A 22802-nucleotide genomic window follows, 5' to 3' on the forward strand; every position below is an offset into this window, starting at 1 on the left:
GCATAAAACCAGCTCTTTTCTTACAAAGAATCATACAGGAAAATGCCTTTGAAGCAAGTATTTTGAAGAAAACCACTTTGTTGATCTTGTTTCTATAAACATTTTCAGTCTGCTATGTGTAATCAGGCTAAGGAACACAGCCTCCACTACATATAATCCCTCTTTTCTGTATCAAAGAGCCTTAAATGACCTCCAGAGCCCATGGTAAGGCTTTACAAGCATTCCTTAAAAAGTGATACCAGGCCGGTCCCACGACCCGATCTCTGAAATAACCGGTCCACATCCGCGTTTTACAACTAGCACTGACCATTTCAACTGAAATTCTCCCTGAACTTTATGGGCTTTAAACACTCTTAAGAAGTAGTATGCTGCATGAATAATGTTCCCATTCCCAGTAATTTAAATTTGTTATACAAAGGTGAAAATATGGTTGGTAAACCCATATGCTTTGTATCTCGTTTAAACTTGCGCCAATTTACTCTGATTATGGTAATGAGAAAGCTGAGTCTATGTTGGTATTTTGGATCAGTGGAAAGTTTCTTTTTTTTTTTTCTGGGCAAGAAAATATTAACTTAGCTGTTGAGAAAAGACATGCTCCAACATTGCCTAACCTGGGGAGTTCAAACTTGTTGAAACTCCTTTTATTATATGTTTGCATGCCTTTTCGGAGCCAAAAGTGAGGTGGATAAAACTTTCAGTGAAGACACGAGCTATGAGGTGGGTACAGTCCTGACCTTGGTTCCTTGGAACTTCGCATCAGAGGCTTCAGTGCACGTCTTGTTTCCTTGAGTCAGCATCATTTCAAGTTAAGGAGAAAATAATTTGTTTTCTTTTATTCTTTTTGGATTGCTGGAGGACTTGTAAGCAGTTCTAAATTACCCATGAGGCTCGAGGGCTTTGGGGCCAAAAAAGACCTACAGAGAGTGGTGCAGGTTTATCCAGAAAGCTGGGGAAGTGTAGGCAACAGGGAAAGGGGACGTTACTAGAACCTCTGCAGTGAGTCCTAGTCTCCTGCAAGCCATGGCAGCACAAGGCGAATTAACTTATTATACAGGAAAGGTAGAAAAATGAGACTTGGAGATGAAGCTGAGCTTTGGGCCCAATCAGTGCTGCTCTGGGCAGCAAAGACAAAATCTCCTGGGCTTGCTGAACCTTTTATTCAGTCCATTGGGAGAAACGGATGTAACAAATGACTCAGGACAGAGTTCAGTACATCGGATAGAGAGTTCAGTACATTGGGATAAACAAATGTAACAGATGACTGGAGAGCAGCTGAATTCCTAGATCAATGAGGAACTATGCAGATGAACATTTTGTTCCTCCCAAGATGTCTTCAGCTGGTGTAATCTTGTCTTGGAGCATCACAGCATCACCGGATCATTGAGGTCTCAGTTGTGACTGGAGGCCAAAATGGAATTATGTCTCAAAATGCCATAGCTGGCCTGTAGGCAGGAGAACTAGTCCTAATCAAATGATTTTTCCCCCAAATTATGTAGCATTGCTCCTGACAGGGAAGGTCAGGGTGAGTCAGCACCAGGAGAGGGCGTGTGGGCATGGTGGTCAGTGAGACAACAAGGTCAAAGGGATCAGATGGTATCTGGTGCCAGAAGGGGGCTTCCTATAAGTACAGTTGTAATAAAACTTGTACAAATACAAGGGCAGATTTGGTGGGTGGGTGGTTTAACAGCTGCCCTGGGAGCAGACAGGGTGAGGTGAGTTTTGAGATTGCAAACTCTGCCACAATCTGTTACAGTGTGTGTGTGTGTTCTCCACTTTACAGTTAAGGAAAATAGTCTGAGGGCTTACATCCTTAGTTTTTACAAGGAAAATAAAGCATGTGGAACTTTAACCTAGATTTCTGTAATATCGCAATTAATAATGGATAGGTAGATAGACACACAAATACATATTTCCCTAGGTTCAGGGCTTATGGTTACTGATAAGGAAAAATTAGGAATGTATCTGACATGATATATGGTGTGAGGTAGGGAATCCAGCCTAAGTTTCTTCCTGATGGATATATATATTATATTCAGTCACTTCATATATCTATAAACATGCAAATGTCATATTCTTTGACATTGGGTTCATATTTTTAGTAACTAGGAAGCTAAGAGCTTCCAACATAATTTATACCTATTCATTCTTTATATTGATACTCTCAGTAATTTGCTATTCTTTTTCTGGGATAAAATCATTTATTCAATATTTAATATGATATTTTAGTTAAACTTATGAATATATTTTTAGTTTATATGAAATTTAATTTGTTACTTTTGAAATAAGAATTACTAAGCCTTCTCTTATGAAAAATTTCAATGTTTTTTCCTATAGTCACTTGTCATTATTTTTGCCCTCAAATGAAACTGTATAGAATTTCATATAGTTTTTAAATTTTTCAGTTAAATCACTATCGTTCCTGTTCAAATTATTGTTAAAGTTTTTATGATATTGTAAACTTTGGTTATTAAGAGAAAAACAAATAATTTCTATTTTTATCTGTGAAAGTTATACTGAATAATTTTAATGTAAAGATACAATAAAGTTCAGAAGAGTCAAAACTGACAGTTATATTTTTATCATGCATGTTATAATATATCAATTACACTTAATAAGATATATAAATGAAGATTTTAGTAGTAGTGTTTTTATCCTAAGTATCCGTGAAAATATTTCAAACCAAGACAGGAACTTAAAATCCATTATTTAAAAAATATACACATGCTTTACTATTTAGCATTGAAAATATTCTGACAAGTTATACCATAGAAAAGTCAATAATAAATTTATAGACTTTGGGATAATATTTATCACACATTGATTAGTATAAGATTGATACATAGGATATCAAAGAACACCTACAAATTGATTTCTTATAAAAAGAGAAGCAACTAAAAAGAATTATAAATACATAATAAAATTAGGAAAATAATAAAATAGCAAGTGTAAATGCCCAATGTGTTATGTAAAATATTTCCCTACTTAGTGATTTACTACAGAATGTAGATTAAAGTTATGGTGGGCTATTATTTTACATCATCCCAACTGGCAAAATATTTCTGAGAAGCTGATCAGGGGCAAAGAGAGAAGTTCAGAGAGGGTAATGAGGAATAGATGGAATCAAAGTATGTAAAAAAGACAAAAATTAAAATTTTTAAATCACAAAAAATATTTTTGAAATGATATCTTTAGGGACACATGAAAATAGAAATTATGCATTTATGGAGGAGGGCTTGGTGTTTACAGCCTTTTTGAAACAATTTGAAATGTCACTGAAATTTTTTTTAAAAAGCATGTAATGTGTGTACTATAGTTGGCAAGCTGCTCCTCAACATGAGAAACTCTATTGTATAAATAGTAGTTTACATACTGAATAATATATACTATTTAATATTTATGTAGCTATTATTTATGTGTGTATGTGTATATAGTCATATATAATTATTGCAAACAACAATATAATAGTATAATGTACTATATTATATATGTAAAATCACTAGTTGTAGTGGTAAAGCCTACATAAACTGATATAATTATTATTGTATGCAATAATATAATAATATATTATAGTTTAATGATATGAATAGTATGTAATATATGATGTGTTAGTCACTTTCCTCATCACTGGGACAAAATACCAGACACCTGTAAACTGATGGAGGAGAGGTTTGTTTTGACTCGGGTTTTAGAAGTCTCAGTGCATGTTTGGCAAGAAATCACACATGGCCTGGATGATGGAAAGCTGCTTACATCATGGCGGACAGGAGGAAGCAGAGCAGAGAGAGAATTGGGGAGGGAGATATCCTTCCGGGTCACACCTCCAGTGACCTGCCTCTAACCAGGCCCCACATCCTAACAACATGTGATCCATAGCACTCCCATAATTCAGTTAGCTTCCAAAAGCCCTGTCCCTGAGCACATGAGGCTCTGGGGGGATTCTTGATCTAAGCTATAGTACATGATATAGTATGATGTACTGATGATATGTAGTGGTCAAAAATATGGAAATATGAAAATATATCAGTAGAGAAGTATTTGAATACACTGAAAACCATACCTGCAAATGAACATCATATGCCAAGAGAATGAGCTATAGATCTATGCCAACCTGCACTGGTGTGATGCTTTAATTTTTAAATGCATTTGTAAAATTCTGCACATAATTAAATGGTACAATTTGATAACCTTTGAGATACATATGCATTTGTAATCAATAGCTCCCAAAAAGCAATGAACATGTCTTTTGCTCCTAAACGTTTGTTCTTTGAAATTCTTGCATCTTATCCTTCCCTATACCCTCTGTCCTCAGGTTAAAAGGCATCTACTTTCACCTTCCTGTAGGTTAGTTCCAATGTTCCAGAATTTTGCATGAATGTAATCACAAATCACAAAAGCATTCTTTTTGCCCTGTTTCCTTCACTCACTGTATATATTTTGCAATATATCTATGCATCTTCTATCAGAGTTCATTTTTTAAATTGCTGAGGGGTATTCCATTTTGTGAACACACCCTGATGTGTTGAGAAAGCTTTGAATCTTCCCCCAGTTTTTGCTATTACAAATTGAGTGCCTCTTGGATGTTTAGGTACTTGTCTTGGTAGAGACTTTCATTTCCTTGCTACCTATCATACCTATAGGAGGAAGTCCCAACCACATAGTAAGTGTATGTTTATCTTTGCAGAATACCCCAAAACAACACATTCCTCAAAGTGCTCATACCCATTTACATTCCCACCAAGGGTGTATCAGAGTTTCAGTTCTCCAGTCACTACCAATGCTTACTGTGTCCATCAGGTTTAGTCATTCTAATGGGTACAAAAAGGGTGATCTTTCCTAACCTTTTCCTAATGACTACTGGTGTTGAATGTCTTTATGTGTTGATTTCTCACCTGGATGTCTTCTTTGGTGAGTGTCTAATTTTTGCCCATTTTAAAATTGAATTGTTATCTAATAATTAAGTTTTAGAATTCTTGATATATTTTGTTGCTTTAGCAAGCACAAGAAAGCAAAAAAGTCATAAACCACATACTCATAAGAGAGAGAATACCATGTATAGAAGAGTACATATCTTCTGTTAACATAGTTTACCTGGGGATTTGGAGATTTTTGATGGATTAGAAAAGAAAAGAGAGAAGGGTAAAGCCAGAAAAAAAATGTAAAATATGTCCAAGAGGGAAAAAAAGAAGGTATTATACAAAGATTAGCTATGTAAACTTGTAAGGACACGCATGACTACACGATCACCAACATGTCTCGGGTAGAACTCTCTAGATGGTTCAATGGCAGGTGATCCTATCTTCTTCTATATACTTTAATTAGCTGTATGATTATTTTTAAATTTGTTTAATTGCAAATGCACTTTTCTTTCTTAGCTGAACAGAATGTCTTGGGGAAGTAAAAAACTGAGTCACAGGATGGATGCATTGGTTTGGAGCAGATGTGTGCCACAAGAGAAAACCATGACAACTTCATGAGGGTAGCTGAGGAGAGCCTGGGGTCACAAAAGCTTAGGCAAAATGATCAGAGAAGCACTCAGGGTTCGCTTACTCTTTCTACTCACATATTTAGGTCTCCATTTTATAATGAAGCTTTCAGAAAATTGCTGACTGTTTAAAGATTCAAAAACTTGTTGCCTCAGTGAACTCTGAGGTCTCCAATCCTGGATTTACCCCTCTAATCAGATCTTTCATTTTCATAACTAGAATAAGTGCTTACATTCAGGTGATTCATGTGCCAGCCTTTCAGGTGACTCATTTATTTGTTTAATAAAAAATATAAAGCTCAAGAGAGCTTAACCTCAGACACCATGGTGATAGCTAGTTTTAAGAAGTTAAATAAATATCAGATGCAAGCTTGGTTGTTGGGCGTTTTCTGACTCTTAATTGTGTAATAAGAAACCTCTGACATGAGTACAAGATTTAAAATGCTAGGATTTCATAACTGAAAATCACCTAGGAGTTCATCCCACTACCAATGGTAACTAAAGACCTACTATGTGTTTGGCATAGCATTAAAAGTTGGCGAAGGAAGCTCAAGTAATATTCAAAAAGACATTTATAGAATGAAATGTTCACATATCAACTATAACACATGTACCATTTATAATTTCACATACACTGGATACTGAGGAAGAAATGTAACAAAATCAAAATAAGATTTCTAGAAGAAATACATAAAGCATTGAAATGAGTTAATGCATATCTAAATAAAGTCACACTTTGGAAGACCTCAAAATTTTAAAATGTCTGCTTTTTCAAATTAATGTAAAGCTTTGGTTTAGCCCCAAAGATGTCCTCTCCATATGTGGGTGTGCGTGTGTCAGAGGATGATGAGCTGAGTCTGTAACTGACACAATATTGTCCCATAAAGGGTGGGAATAGCCAAGATCCTTCTGCAGAGGACTCAGGTTGCACACCAATTGGTAGCAAGAAGGATTTGATAATAACATGTGATTTGCAGTGTCGGATTTGATAATAACATGTGATTTGCAGTGTCGGGAAAAGAATGGAAGAGAAAGGACAAATGGAGAGCTCAGCAACAGGCCCCACAAACGGATGCTTCCCTGGTACCTTCACACAGTTCAATCAAAATACGGTGACTGCTGCTGCTGAGGTCCACCCAATGGAAAGCATGACACTGTGTCCTCATCTGCCTTATTCGCCAGACCTGGTACCGTATGGCTTTTGGCTCTTTCCTAAAGTCAAAATGACCCTGAAAGGGAAAACTTTTGAATGGATTCAGGACATCAAGGCAGTCACGGCAGTACAAGTAAAGACACTCAGGAAAGAGGCCTTCCAGAGCTGCTGCAGAAAGCTGCAAGAATGATGGGATAAATGTGTTCCGAATGAGAGAAAAGATTTTGAGGGGATAATGTGTCTGGTTGTGGGAGACATCCCTGCATCTGGTAATGTGTCTTTTGTTGTAATAATTATTCTTTAAATTTAAAGATTCATTCTACTTGTTGATCAGACTAACATGCCACATGATCCTGCAGAAGGGGTACGTGGAGCTGCATCTGTCAAGACCCACAGTGTTCTGCTGCATGAAGAGTGAACTTTAATGTGTACAAATGAAAGAGAAAATAGCAAAAAGAGGCCAAAGAGGCCAAGGAGTCCCCGGAGGAAGTGCAGACTGTGAGAAAACTACCAGCCTGCGGCCCAGCAGTTGAGGGCCCCTGTGTGGAACACTGGAGCTTATTAGTTCCTTCTGCAAGGCGTGACCAAAACATACAGTAGATGTTTACACCTTGAAGAATGATTCCAATGCAAGACACACTGCCACGATCCCCCTCCAAGTCCTCTCCCCCCCTTCACAGCCTTATCCCCTCCTTCCAGCTGCTTTCTGGAACAGTTCTTCTGATGCCCAGGAGGCCTGGCTGCTGCTGCTGCTTCTCCCCACCCCCACCCCATGCTGAGTATGGCGTGGTCTGTGTTGGAGGCAGCAGAGAGTCACTCCCTTTGTCCCTTCTCAGCCTCATCTCAGCACTGTCACGTTGGTGATGTGGACATCTGCATTTCATAGGCCGGGAAACAGAGTCCTGAGAAAGTGAGCATCTCATCCAAGGCCAACTAGAGGCCCCAGGATCCCAATGTGGGGATGTGGCCACCTTGCAAATATCCTCTCCTCGATTCTCAGAGTAGACTTTGGAGCCTTCACAAGGTTTGGAGCAGGGACTCTCAGCACCCAGCCATGCACCAGGCTGTGGCTGTTAGGAACCGGGCCACGGGGGAACAGCAAGTGAATCTTCATCTGCGTTTCCTGCCGCCCCCATAGCTGTGTCAACACCTGAGCTCTGCCTCCAGTCAGATCAGGCATCAGATTCCCAGAAGAGTCCGGGCTCTGGTGTGAACCGCACACAAAGGATCTAGGCTGTGCACTCCTTTGGATCATCCAGAAACCACCCCTTGCACATCCTTACCCATGGGAAACGTGTCTTCCACAGGACCACTCCCTGGTGCCAAAAAGGCTGGAGACCACTGATGTAGTGGTGCCTCTGGGATACAGGAAATAACAGTGAGGAGAGGCTTGAAACACGTGTCTTTGTGACCTTAGTAAATTCCTGTTGGCTGCTGAGCCTGTTTCCCCATCTTTATGATGGAATCACATTTTGCAAACGTGAGCAGGGTTGTCATGAGGATAAAAGAACAAACTGGCTATGAAAACCCATCTGTAAGGAGATCAGCCTAGCTGGGTGTGTATTACACCAAGTCAAACACAGAGGCTGGCGGAGGAAGTGGACAGCAACACCCGCCTCCTGCCCAGGGTCCTGAGGCACTAACGCCATGGGTCCCCAGCACTGAAAGCACAGAGGAGGTGGGTGTGTGGTTTTGTTACTGCCATTCATTTACTCTATTAAGAAACAACAGCATAGACTCACACTACAAACATGTCTCCCAACTCACTTGACTTGTTTGTTCCTTCTCCTGAAAAGCTCACTGCCAACACCCTACCTGTATTCGTTAGCCCTTATTCCCCTTGGTCAGTATTCCTGGGTCTCATATTTCAGACTTCCAATCCATTGTCTTTCATAATAAAATACCATGTACATACTTTAAATATATATGTATGTGTGTGTGTGTATGTGTATATATATATATATATATATATATATATATATGCATGCTTATCTTCAAGAGGCTGAAGCAGGAGGATTGAAAGTCTGAGCCCACCCAACGTGACTTAGTGCCTTAGGGAGATCCTATCTCAAAATTTAAAAAAGTAAATAAAAAGGTCCAGGGATGTTGCTCAATGCAAAGCCTCTGGGTTTAATCCTCAGTACCATACACACTTAAAAAAGATATCCATGGATGTTGAACTCACTTGAGAAAGCAGGTTGAGGGCTATCTGAGGCCTGTCAGCAGCCTGGGGTCCAATATTTGCCTCCAAACAGAAAGGCAGGGCCTGGAGCATCCCAGGCGGAAGGCAGGCTGGTGAGCATTATGAACTTTTCACTCTCAGTGGGGAGACCTTGGCTTGCTTATCCGAGCTCTGTAACTAAATAAAGAGGGTGTGATTCGTCCCAGTTTCCCAGGATGCCCAAGTCCCACCCAAAGCCTTCATCTTGGTGACTTCAAAGGCGGCTCCCTCTCCTCTCAGGCCCCACCAGGCACCCACAGTTAGCACCCTGGGATCTTCCAGCTTTATTTCCTTTACTCACCGCGCTCTTGAAGGAGGGGGTGCCCTGTCCTTGGTGACTGTGTGCTCCGGAAGCGCAGGGCTGTCCAGCCATCTCCAAGCACAGCGGGATCCTGTGCTGATGAGGCAGCCTCTAGTCCTCTGTGAGACCTCTTGGCTCTCACTGTGGCCTCCGGACTCCCCACGCCCTGGCGGCAGCAGGAGTGCAGTACCCACTTCCTTCACACCACCCTGCAGGGGCCCAGGGCTGCAGTCTTGCTCCTGCCCTGTCCTCTGATCTGTCCCTCTCTGGGGCTGGTGGCCATGGCCTGGGGCACTGCTGTGTCCCCTCACTTCCTGCCCAGCAACCATGTGACCAGCTCTCTAGCCTGCCCAGCTGAGCTGTCCAGCTGGGTTTTTCCACCCTTCCTGATGCCCTGTGTACTGCAGCGCACCTCTCTTCCCCATTGTCCCACCAGTGAGGTCTCTTTCTGCTGTCACTGTCCCTTCTGTCTGGAGCTCAGTGCTTCTTCCCCAAGGCTCAGTCCCTCTCCTCCTCCAGGGGCCAGCTCCTTCCTAGGGGCTCCTCATCCCACTTGGCCTCCTCATCAGTGAGTTCTCTGTCCTTTGGGTCTTGCTCTTGTGATGCGAACTCTGTCAAAACTTAAGGGCGATGTCTCCTAACGTCAGGATGCATGCAGAGGGGCAGGAAGTTGTGCTGAGGACACAGCAGCTGGAGGCACCTTGCAGGGACAAAGATAGGTTGAAATGCCTGAACTCACTCTCTGTCCCCAGTCCCAAGTCCTGTTTGGATCAGCTAAACCCAGCCAGAAGCTCACAAAGGCCTCAACTTTCTGCAGCTAGTGCATTGGGGAAGAGCAGAGGATAAACTCACAGGACCAAGATGCAGTTTCCTCCTCCTGTCCTGGTGTGATTTTGATCATCTCCACTTGATCTTGTAACATTTTGTGCACAGTGGACCTTAGGGTTTGGGGAATCAGATAACACTGAGCTCATTGTGGGAAGTTCGGGTCACGTGGTGACCTGGTGTTCCCATACAATACCTACCAGGCTCAGAAACAAGCAAGGCATAGCCTTTGCAGAGGGGAGCAAAGGAGATGTGGCTCATCCCCCAAATCCCAAGAGCCCTGCAGCAGTTAGACAAACAAGGCTTTCTGCAGTCTCCACAGAGCATCTTTTCTCCTCTCAGGAACTCGTCTCTTGCCTTGTGGGATCCTACGATCCAATGGTGGGCAGAATCCTGGATCCGCTGCAGATGCCTTTCCTTGTGTTGGTCTTGCTCAAGATGGACAGTGGTGCAGGTGACTTGGGCAACGGGCACCAGTGAGACAATTGTCCCATTTGCTGGTTCCAAACTCAAAAGAAGCCCCATGGTGGGAAGTAGATGGCAGGCATGAAGGTGACCAGCTCACCCAGTCTTCCCAGTGCCAACCAGCTCCGGCACCTGACCAGTATGAGGTGTGAGAGTGCAGATCTTCTCACCCCAGTCAGGACGCCTCAGAGGCTGTGCCAGCTCCGGGCCTCCCTGAGGAGTTGCCTACAGTCTCTGGTGGCCCGAATCACACTGCCATCTTCCTTTACCTGGTTCTGATTTCTTTCCTTCCTCAGCAGGTGTTGTCTGGTGGGGAGGGGGACACCACAGCCAGTGGAATGCATGCGAATCTCATCTGAGTCTGTGGTCTGAGAGGCCCAACCCGTCTCAGCCACTTACCCTGGAATGAAAGCTGACATGGCTCTAAGCGTTGCCTCCCTGTGGCCCCTACAGCCTCGGGACACTAATCCTCGGGCTCATCAGAGTCATTGAGTCCGACTGATCAGAGTGAAAGAACATCCTGCCCCATGGCTAAGTCAAAATTCTTCCCAACTGCCCAACAATCAAGGCAGAGGAACTGACATAGCACACAGCCTATTTTCCTGTGGGTCCAGCCCATGGAAATTAGTTCTGATTTCTCTTGCTGAAGGAAAATTAGTGCGAAGGGGGTGGTTGACCAAGTCAATGGCTACCTAGTTACCTACTGGTACCAGGTCTGCATTGGGTACAGAATACTTCATCTGGGTCTAAAATGATGACCATCTTTGCCACGATATCATCATCCAGGATGAGACTGTCATGCCCTTCTCCATGAGTGTGTCTGATTTTATTCCCTTTCTGTGACCCTCCTAGCTTTGCCAAAAGAAAGCAAGCAACTAAGGGAAGAAGTTTGGTCACTATCCTCACTTCTCAGAACACTCCCTGGGGCACTAATAATATCTGTTAGACTTCCCCTACCTGGGCTGTGTTTTTTGTTTTTTAAGTTTTGCCTGGAGGTGGGAAAGGCCCGGAGGTGTAAACATTAGCCATCCAGGGCAGACAGAGCAAAGAGGAATAGCAAATGGGAAATGATGCTGGGGACATGGTCTTTTCTCTCCTTACCTTGGCTACAGATATGGGTTGGTTGATTTCATGTCTATCTCTTTATCTCAGTCAAAGGCATAATTCTCAGTAGGTATCCAGGCAGTTAATGAACAGAAGCTGAAAAAAATTTTTTTAAAAAAGCACTGAGGGAGGGAGACTCTTGGAAATTGAAAATAAAATTACAAAAAAAAAAATCCACAAATAAAAAATACCAAAATTGGGGCAAAAGAACTTCAAGATAATAAAAATCCATAAATTTAAGATATTTCTCAAATTATTGGTCTTAGCTGGTGTAAAGTCATGCTATGAACCTTTTATATTGATTTTGGTGCTAGGGAACTGCCTGAGGGCTCTTGTTAGACCCAATGGATTGCTGTAGATTCCCACGGATTTTCTAAAAGGTATTCATGTTTTTGACAGCTAGTGAGAAGTTTCCATTCTATGCTTACATTGCTGATGGCTTTTGTCTTAACCTAGTCTGTAGGATACCCTGTAACAGGTGTTAGGAAGGCATCTGTTTCTTTCAGTTTCCTGACTGTGAATGAAATCTGTCCAGCAGGGCACTGCTAATACACCAAAAGTTTATTAAGGGTTTCATAGAAAACATGGAAATCCCTCCTTCCTAATTGATGGGAATCAATATTAAATTACATCGACTGTTTTTTCTGCCTCAGTTGGGATGGTCACATAATTATTCTCCCTTCCTCTGTCAATGGTGAATCCTACTAATGAACTTCTAATTACTAAATCATTTATAAATGTTGAACCTAACTGGTCAGTATTTACTGATTCTACATAAAGTGAATGACTGGACAAACTAATGTTTATTTAGGATTCTGGTACTTCACTTTCTTGCTGGGAATATAAACATACAACTATTGTAAAATGGATTGGAAGGTTATTCTTTATTTTCTCTATCCTAGCTTTGTGCACTGGCAGTAACATAGCCAATGAGGTTTATCCAAGGCACGATTATTGCTAATTGAAAACTATTTTCTCTATCCTAGAATACTTAGTGTAAAATAGGGTCCAAGTTCCTAGAAATATGGTGAAACTTTCTCATCTGAGAATCTGTGTCAGTAGAGCTATTAATATCTCAATGAGAGTAGGTAGTAGGTGAGTATATACTGACCAAGACTAAAGTTTCAATATTTATTGATTATAACTGTGTAGTTAGTTTTCTACTCCTTTTGAGTCAGTTTTGTTGCTGTATAATATTTTTCTTGTATTTAAAAACCTTGAGTTTACCTATTGTCATTATACTGTACAATCTCATATTTGTGTATTAGTCTTTGCAGTAGTCTTGTTGATATTCTTTTGCTACCATCTTGTCTATTTTGTTTATTTAAAACATTTTTATTTATGTTTACTCGGTTTTTAGCTTTGAAATACTTGATTAGAATCATTGGTACATTAAACTTGAAACCTTTTTAAATATAGGTATTCAACCTGTAAGTTTCTATCTCAGTTCTGTTTTAGCTATACCAGTGAATTTTAGACATAAACAGACAATTACTTGGAAAAAAATCATTGCATGATAATAAAACTCCAGTTTCCCAAATTTATATATTTGTTTTTTATTAGATTTAAATGTTTCATACTTCTCCAAACATGTTTTCCTTTAAATTTTATAATTTTTTGATATTTGTCTGTCAGTTTTTAACTTTATTGAGCTATTATATGAAGATGTAAATGACGATGTTTTATGAAACTTCCCCTATAGAGCCATATTTTATAAGTTTTTTAAAACTATGTCATGTTTTCTCTTACTTTTGCTACTTATTCATTACACACTAAACCAAGTTTTTTTGGTGTGTTTTTATTTGTAATAATTAGAGATAGTTCTATTTTATGTTTCCCAGTTCAGGCTTTGTTTTATTACAGACACTGTTTTCATATTTTCAGTTTATGTTTTTCCTTATAGATATATATTTACATATAACCTACATACATCCTTCCATATACTTCAAATCACCTCTAGATTTCTTCTGATACCAAATACTGTGAAAATAGTTCTTATATTCTTGGCTTTGGTAATCATGACAAGAAAAAAGTGTCCATGTTTGGTACAGAAGGAGTTGTTTATTCCTCTTATGCTTGGTCCATAGTTGGATGAAAGTGTGGATGGGAATGGGTAGGGCAGCCAACTGGGTGTAGACTGGTGTCCCCCATGCAGCTGCCAAGGGAGCAACTAATGGAGAATTGGGAAGAAAGGGATGCTGACCCGGGTCCTCCAGCAATGAGTGCAGATACTGGGATCAGAGGTGCCTCTGGGAACAGTGGGGAGCCAGAGGACATCAGAGACTTGGGGTCTGGGGCCCAGTGAGGGAGCATTCACAGAAGAGGGCCCAGGACCAAGATTCTATTCTTTCCTCTGGAATTCCTGTGTAACATGCTTCTTAGGCCTTATTCTGTCGTTTGCGGGTCTTGGCTCTTTCATACATTGATTCCCCCCCATTCTTTTCACTGCATTTAAAATAATTTCCTTACTTATCTTTCAGGTCATGAATTGATAATCTAGACCACTATTCGATCCATCTACTGATTTTTTTTTACCAAGGAAAAACTTTTTTTCAAATTCCTCGAATTTCTAAGAATTTTATATTTTCAGTCCCCAAGTTCATTTCCAATAGGGTTCTACTGTTTTTATATTTTCCATCCTATCTTTAAAAACCTTAATAACTGCTATAAATAACTTTTTCAGACTATTTTAATAATTCTTAGCAACTGTGCTTATATACTTGTTACATATTATAGTAATTATAATTCACTGCATAATACATTTTGTTCCTCATTGTTGGCTGTTCCTGAGCATCATTCCAAGACATTGTGGTTTGGTGAGAATTTAGAATTCTCACTTGGGAAGTACCTGAGCGAGGAATTTCCACTTGCTCCTCCAGTACCTGTGCTTTCCACCTGTCTGGTGCGCTGACAGTGGCAAGAGGCTGCAGTCAGTGAGACACAGCACAGGCTGGGGCTCAGGGAAAGATGTACAAGGGCCTCATCCTCAGGCAACCAGAAGGGACAAAGGAAATCAAGGCAATGAGACCCAAAGTCAGCAGCCACTGCTAGCTCCCAAGTTCTACCACCATCTGGTCACCCAGTGAGTGGGCATGAATACGAAGTCAGCAGTAAGCAAGCAATGTCCACTGATGAGCAGGAAGCCATGGACAGGACGTTGGGGGTGAAGACCTCAAGTGCATGATTTTTACCCATTGCCCAGACAGCTAGAACTCTGAGTTATCTCTGCAGAATGAAGTATCTTATAAAACTTATTTTTACCTGAAAACATCCCTCTGGGGACTGACAACGATGTTTTTCTACAAGCCTGGTTTTTCTCAATACAATTTTAAAGGTTTTCAAATGGTTTCATATTGGTTTAAGATTTTTAAGAACAGCTTAAATTTGTAATAAAAGTTTACAATTTGAATTTTTTAAAGCAGCTCAACAAACTGCAGGCAGCTGTTAATAAAGGCCTTGGATAATTATATGGAGATTACTCGTGAGTTTTTGACCGTGTAGGGTGTGTGTGATGTGTATGTTTACTCGGTGGAAGATTCTGTCCAGGAAAGAAGAGTCAGACAGAAAGATAGCAGAAGGAGGTGACCCAGGGTCAGAGAGTGTGGGGTTAGCATGCATTTCTGGGCAGGCAAGAAGGTCAGGTTTTATGTGCAAAAGCATAAGCAGGAGAAAAGGAGCCGGAGGGTCCGGGTGGACCTGGAAGGCTGGGTGCAGAGTAGGGGGCTGACCGGGCCTCTGCTGGGTGGGGAAGTGGACCCTCCTGCATGTGGTATTGTGCCAATAACCCCACATTCTTCATTGATTTCCCATGTGGACAGCTCTGACCCCAGTAGGAGTCAATATCCAATAATTTCACAAGCTCCACTGATTTCTCTTCAAAATCTCCCTCAAGCGTGTCCCTTCCCACACAAATGAATTGTTCTTTTAGGCAGTGCTCACACTGCCACTAGTGATCTCCCCTTCCATGCTGTGTTAGTCTTCCTGTCTCATTGAAGTTGAGGGAAAATACATGATTTAAACTGGGAGTGATCTGGGGGCAAACCAGAGACAATACATGTGTCCCGCGCTCTGCAGTGACGTCTGAGCTCAGCTGCAATAACAAGGCTGCAAAGGAGGTGCATGGGGACTCAGCCCTCTGGTGACCTCTGTGGGGAAACAACCGTGCGTTTTACAGCCCATTGCTGGGAATGATCTTCTTTGTGCACTTTGAAAATCGACTGGTTCGTTATGTTAGGAAAGAGGAAGAGATAAGAATCTCATAAATGTCCTAGTCGTTTTAGCATACTTTTCCTGGGGTCAGTGCTTGAGCGTACCCTAAGACCAAGAGATCAGATAGGGAAAAGGAATTCCACCTAATAGCCCTGGGGGCTCTGCTTCAGGGCAAAGACTGAAAATGACAACCTAGCATGCACACTAAGTGCTATAGACAGGGGCCAAGTGAGGTCCACCTGTGCCCGAGAAGAAAGGAGATGGGACTCTGCAGGGCAGGCTGGTGAGGACATGGGGAGCTCCAGTCTGGGGTGCGTCTTAGAGACGAAGAGAGATTTCTCAGCAGGTTAAGGAAGGGTGGGCATTGTGTGCACGAAAACGATGGAGAAGCAGGAAAGAGAAGGACAAGCTTCAGTGGCCAGGTTAGTTAGCTGAGGCCGCCTCTGCAAAGCGCCACACACTGTGCAGTTGGGACAACGGAGACCTGGTCTCTTGCAGCTTGGAAGGCTGGAAGCCGAGGTCAGAGTGTGGACAGAGTTGGCTGCTTCTGAGGCTGTGGGACAAGGGTTTGCTCCAAGCCCCTCTCCTCCATGCTGGGGCCTTGGGGCCTTGTGGCAGCTCTGATCTCCGCTTCACCTTCCACTGGCTGTCTCTGTGTGTGCCTCTGTCCATGTCTCCCCTCTCCCTATCCTACTTTCTAATGTCCCTGACTGAATTTCCATCCTTCCAAATACTATTCACCACCAAACTACCTTTGCCGCCCTTTATGGATTACTTGGGAAGGTTGCTATTTTGCCAGTGGAACGCCACACCCTCCGTGCCCAGAATCCTTGCCCTGTATGCTCCACATTCCTTGGTTTTCTGTTCTAACCCTTCCAGTCTCATGTTCCCACCTCAGACTTCCTTTTCTCCTAGAAGCCACGAAGGATCCGTAAAATGTCGTGTAAGGTCCCGTTTGAGTGCCCATATTCCTGTCCCAAGATCAAACTGGAGATCCTGGACTATAACAGCCAGTTTGCTTGGTCACATTCCTGCCAATCTGTAAACTCTTAAACCATAACAGCCAGCTCTCGTTTATCAGCGGTATTTCCAGTATCTGGCTCAGGGCATGGCATATAACAGGTGCTCAATGAATGTTTGTAAAATATACGGGAAGGAAAGAAAGCCAAGGTCAGCTTTGAAAGACAAAAGGCTGGAACTTGGACTTAGTACCATTTCTGGAACCCATACCTCTGCCACTGAACCCCAAAACAACAAGAAGATATGGTGAATATAAGGACCTGTCTATATAACCAGTGGCATTTCTGTCCTTCCGCACACCTGGTTGATTATTTGGTAATGTGGATATTTTGCCAATGGAAGCCAGGCCCTTCCTGCCCAGTGTCCTTGACTTTCTATGTTCCCTGTTCAGAATTGTTCACTGGGAAATTCCTTCTCTATTCATCTTCCCCCAGCTCCATCTAAGAGGCAAGGGTTGGCACTTACGCCTAGTGCTTGGCCACACTTGCAGACTCAGGCAAAGGGTCAGCCCCTGTGCCTCGTGGTCACTTACACAGGCAAATTTGCCAAGACAGCGTCCCAGCAGCCATCGGTATGGGCAGGCCCAGTGAATCTCAGCCCCCACCAGGCATGGAGCTCAAGTTCAAGCTATGCCCGACTCAGCTGAGCCCACACTGGCTCTCAGGAGCCTCAGGAAGGAGCTTGGTCTACACCCTGGAAGCTCTTTTCAGCTGGGAGCTCAGAGCCTTCCAGCGTGATTCCGATTTCCATTCTCATCAACCAAATGGAAAGGCTAAGTCCGAAAACTGGCCCAGAACTAGGAGAAGAAAAAGGACTGGACGTGTTCTGAACCCACTGAAATAACTGAAATATTTTCAAAGATGTTTTTGGACAGGATAGTCCAGAAACCCGCTCTGCCAAACACATCTCCAGTTAATCGGCAACTCTGCAAGGACTTCGGAGTGGATGCCAGCGGCTTGTTCTCACATGGAGCCAGAACACTGCGTGGAACTTGCCTCTTTAGAAGGCTTCAGGTGGTTGCACTTCCTAGAATTCAGCCAACTTTGATGAAAGATAGTAAGAAGGGAATATTTTCATAAAAATCTTCTCCTTTGAATCAGTGGAGGGTCATAAACCAGAGCGAATTAGCAGAAGCCACAAGGTCTCATGTGAGGATAAACTCACCATTCACCAAGCATGTAAGACTCTGTATTCTGGGGAAAATATTATTCTCTGCCAGATGGGTTGAGCTAAAAAGCCAGATGCAAAACTGAACTGAAAATATCTCAAGTATATGGCTTGACAAATTTTGACAAGCACTTAAGTGAAGTTGTCATTACCATGAAAGTGGTAGGTATATTCATTACCATCCCAGTTGCTTCATGCTCCTTTAATTTTATGTCTGTTTGTCTGTCTGTCTATCTGTTTGTATGTTCTGGAGATTGAACCCAGGGCCTTCACACTGAGCTACATTCTCAGCCTCCTTTCATTTATTATTTTGAAAAAGAGTCTTGCTAAGTTACTACATTGTCCAGGCTGGGCTTGAACTTGCAAACCTCCCACCTCAGCTTCCAAGAGTGCTGGCATTACAGGTGTGCACCATACACTCTGCTTTTGTTCCTTTAGTTTCAGCAAACACCTTTATGGGTGTGTTCTGAGGCGGTCTTCTCTCCAGCACAGTCTTCCTCACCCTGTCGCCAAACAGCTACTGGTCTCGCTTTTGACAATAAAGATGACTTTTTATTTCCTGGAATTTTATATAAACAGAATTGCATAATAAGTGCCCTTTTTTGTCTGGTTTCTTTTGATTATTTTGAGATACATCCATTTGATGGTCCAAGTCGATGTCTGCTTATACCATCATTTTGTTTATTCATTCTACTGACAGATGGTTCAGGGTGACAAAGATTCTTACAAAGCTGTAGTGGTCATCCAAGTGCAAATCTTTGTAGAGATGTTTTCTTTTTTCTTAGGTCAAAACTAGCAATAGAATATCTGTATTGTATAATAAGTGTTGAACTTTACAAAGAAGCTGCCATACTCTTTCTCAAAGTGATCACATCATTACCTGTTTTGGCCAGCATAGAGGAGAGCCCCGATTGCTCCACATTGGTCACCCTTATCAATGTCTAGCAATAGCTCATAGTGGCTTTGATCTGCACTTCCCCAATGACTGAGGTCAGCAGCATTTTTCATGTGTTCATCTGCTGCAGTTAAGTATCTGTTTAAATCTTTATTAATTTCTAAAATTGGGCCATTTGTTATTGAGTTGGGAGAGTTCTTTATGGATTTCAGATTTGTCTTCTGACAGATATATAGTTTGAAAGTATTTCACTTCCATCTGTGACTTGCTTTGTCATTTTCTAGGTACTCTCATTGCAGCCCACATTTTTATTTGGAAGAAGACATATTTATCGGTTATGGGTCAGGTTTTTGGCATCAGGGCTAAGCAATATTTCCCTGATTCGTTGTTACAAGATCTTTCTCTAAATTAATTTTTAGGAATTTCATAGCTTTATGTTTTAAATTTAGGTGTGTAATCTATTTTGGTTATGTACTGAATAGATAGTAAAAATAAGGACCTGTGTTTGTTTTGTAAAAATATGTCTAATTGCTCTAACACCATTTGCTCAATGACTCGTATTTCCTTTGTATCTTTTTCAAGAATTACTTAAGCATCTCAGTCTAGGTCTACGTCTGCAATATCTCTGCTACTCCACTGATTTATGTATCTATCTTTGTGTCAGTACTATACTCTTGGTTACTTCAGCTTCATATGTTTGAGATCAAGGAGGTTAGTCCTTCAGTGTTTATTTTCACAATTGATTTATGCATTCTCAGAAAAATTTCTTTCCTTAGTGCACTGTCTGTAACCCCTCTCATATTCCTCAAGTTAGGAGGAAAATATTTAGCCTTCATAGTTAAATATGATGTTATTTGTAGCAGTTCACAGAGGCTCCTTTTTGGATTCAAAAGTGCTTTCTATACCTAGGTTGCTGAAAGGTTTAATCAGAATTCAACTGCCACCATGATTTTTCTGCCTCTATTCTGAAATTGCAGGACAAACTTCACTTGGTCATAAAAGATTACCATTTTGGCATATCACTGGATTGGGCTGACTAAAATTTTGTTTAAAATTATTGCATCTGTGTTCATGTAGCTTTAATTAGGTTTTCTTTTCATATCTTTGATTTTGGAATCAGGGTAATATTGGCCTCAGGATGATTTGGGCAGTAGTCACTTCCAATCAAAGTAATATAAAGCTTTCGAGAAAAATATACTTTCTCTTTAATATCTAGTAAAATATACCAGTGAAAATACTTGGCTTTAGCTATTTGCTTTGAGAGGCGGTTTTTAACACAGTTCAACTTCTTTACTAGATGTGGAGTTACTCAGGTGATCTATTCATGCTTGAGTGAGTTTTGGTGATTTGGATCACTCGAGGATTTTGTCCATTTCATATAAATTAGTAAATTTATTGGTATAATGTTATTCATATTAAAGTTTGTTATCCTTTTAATGTCTGAAACATCTATGTCATAGTGATTGACATAGGATCATTCCTGGTATTAGTGATTTCTTTCTGTCTGTCTGTCTGTCTGTCTCTCTCTCTCTCTCTCTCTCTGTCCCTACAGAGATGTACTCATGTTATTGACCCATGTTCTGCTAAATATTCTAGGTGATTTTCCTGCGCATCTCTGGTATTTCCTTTCTCTGCACACTGTGCTTCTCAGCTAATCTCTCTCTCTTCTCCAGTGGCTTCCTCTAAGTGTGTCCCCTCAGTTCCTGGGACTGATATTCATGGAGTTGCTCACCTTCCTTCCTTTCCTGTGAGGATCACTGGTCTATGTGAAGTTCTTCAATACTTCTTTCACTTTTTTCATTCATCTTCTTTCTTTATCATGTTCTATTGGTTTGAGGAGAGGGATAGCTTTGGTTTCTGTGACTCTATCTAGGTAGATGAAGTGAGCTTAAATTATTTTAGTTGAATAATTGTTTTTCATGAAACCTACAAATTGTAAAGGCAAAGAGTCATATGAGTACTGTGGTTGTGGGGGAACTGCCTTATTGATTATGCCCAAAGCAGGCTGTGAAGAGTTAACCCTTCAACTGGCTTGACTGTAGAAGTGAGTCTGGCCAAAGCCTACATGCCGAGGTCAGAGTAACTTTCATCCCCACAACTAAAACCTTCTAACTAGAAAGACAAGGTTCTAATTACAACCATATATTTTGTCTATTCTGTTCCTAATTTGAGAACGCTTTGTCTTGTCCTTTACAACCCTTGCTTGCATTAGTAGCCATAGTAACTGCATGACTGCACATCCTTGCATGTAGTTCCCCTTTAGCATATAGCTCGCCTTTACCCCAACTGATTACCAATAAAAGTCAGTGGCTTAGACTGGCCAGTACCTTTGCTGGATGAGCAGCATTGGCCATCCTGGCTCCCCAGCCTCTCTCTCTCTTTAGCTCTGTCTTTTAGTTTTTCTCACAGACTTGCACCATAGCACTGAGCAGGTTGTCAGAACCTACTGCAGAGGGTTTAGTTAAAACTAAAATTCTGGTCATAACCCAAATTGTTCATAAGTCAGGCCAGTCATAACTCGAGGGTCCACTGTAATCAGAATTTTTAAATTAATTTTTTAAATTTTAGAATAGCTTTAGATTTATAGAAAAGTCACTAAGATTATACAGAGTTCTCTTATCACTTGCAACCAATTTTCCCTACTATAAACACCTTATACTAGTATAGCGCATTTATTACAATTAATGAACTGACAGTGACACAGAATTACTATTAAAATTTATATTTTACTCCTGTTTTCTTTTTTACCTAACATACCTTTTCTGTTCCTGGACCCCACTCAGGACACTGGATGACATGGAATTGTCATGTTGGTGACTTCCTCTGTGTTTAAGAGTCCCAGTAGCCCTAGTGAGGTATTTTGTAGAATGTCTCTCATGTTGGGTTTGTCTGCTGTGTTCCTCGTGATCAGATGGCAGGCTTTTGTTTTTTGGCAGACCACACAGGCAGAGTCCTCATCATGTCCTGTCCAAGTCCTCGAGGAGGAGCACAACCTGTCATGGGCTCATCTGCTGCTGCTACTTGGAACTCCAGGCTCATGGTGTGCTCAGCATCTTCCCTGGAAAGTGTTCAGCACCTTCCCTGGAGGTGGAAACACTTTCTACCTCCTTCTAGAAGACCTTGAGACAAGTCATGGCACGCAGCTCACATGGAGAGTGGGGAACTGTGTTCTGGGGGTGGGGGGTGCAGAAAGTGAAGCTTTCTAATTTTCTTTTCCTATTTTTAAATTGGTTTGGAAAGCACAAGCTTTTCAACAGTAGTACTAATGCTAGAAATTACTGCCCTCATTCACTGTGAAAGTCAAATGGTATCTTTATTATTACATGAAACAATAAGTTGATTTAGAATATTTGATAAATGTTTTCTTCTCTTCCTGACCTATCTCGGAGATGCTTATTCTATTTTCTGAAAGAGTTAAGAATTTCTTTAGTGTACTTCTGTGTGGCAGACTCCATTTGTTTGTCTAAATGTACTTTCATCTCAGTAACACTTGAAACTGTGTCTTCCATGAATGAAAAACTCCAGGTTTCCACTGTTTCATCTTACACGAGAAACTTAAAATATAAATGGGTAAATAGGATATAGAAAGCCAGGCATGGTGGTGCACTGCTATAATCAAATCATTTGGGAGCCAGAGGCAGGAGGAGGATGGCTACAAAGTTGAGGCCCACCTGGGCTACACAGTCAGTTCCAGGCCAGCCTCGACTACATGGCCAGACCCTGTCCAAATAAATAAATAAATAAATAAATAATACGAGAAGGTGGGATGGTAGGAAGGACAGGCAGACTCTAGGAGATGGAGAAGGGGAGGTCAGGGGAAGAAGGGAGGAAACTGAGAGAGAGGTTAAGGAAATGAAAATAACCAGTATATGTTATATGCATGTACCACTTCCTGGAAGTGAAGATCAGTATTCTGTATTATAAACATGCACGGAAACCTAAACAACAACAAAAAACACT

General features: G+C 41.3%; 1 non-coding gene across 1 annotated transcript; it reads left to right on the forward strand.

Moving 5' to 3' along the window:
- Positions 1-12451: 12451 nt before the first annotated feature.
- LOC147822608 (U4 spliceosomal RNA) lies at positions 12452-12599 on the forward strand. The gene has a single exon (XR_015445526.1). It is a non-coding gene; the product is annotated as a U4 spliceosomal RNA (small nuclear RNA).
- Positions 12600-22802: the final 10203 nt, after the last annotated feature.

This window comes from Heterocephalus glaber, unplaced genomic scaffold (genome assembly GCF_053883595.1).
Source record: "Heterocephalus glaber isolate CG9 unplaced genomic scaffold, H.glaber_assembly_v1.0 deba00001610, whole genome shotgun sequence".
NCBI classification, from domain to species: domain Eukaryota; kingdom Metazoa; phylum Chordata; class Mammalia; order Rodentia; family Bathyergidae; genus Heterocephalus; species Heterocephalus glaber.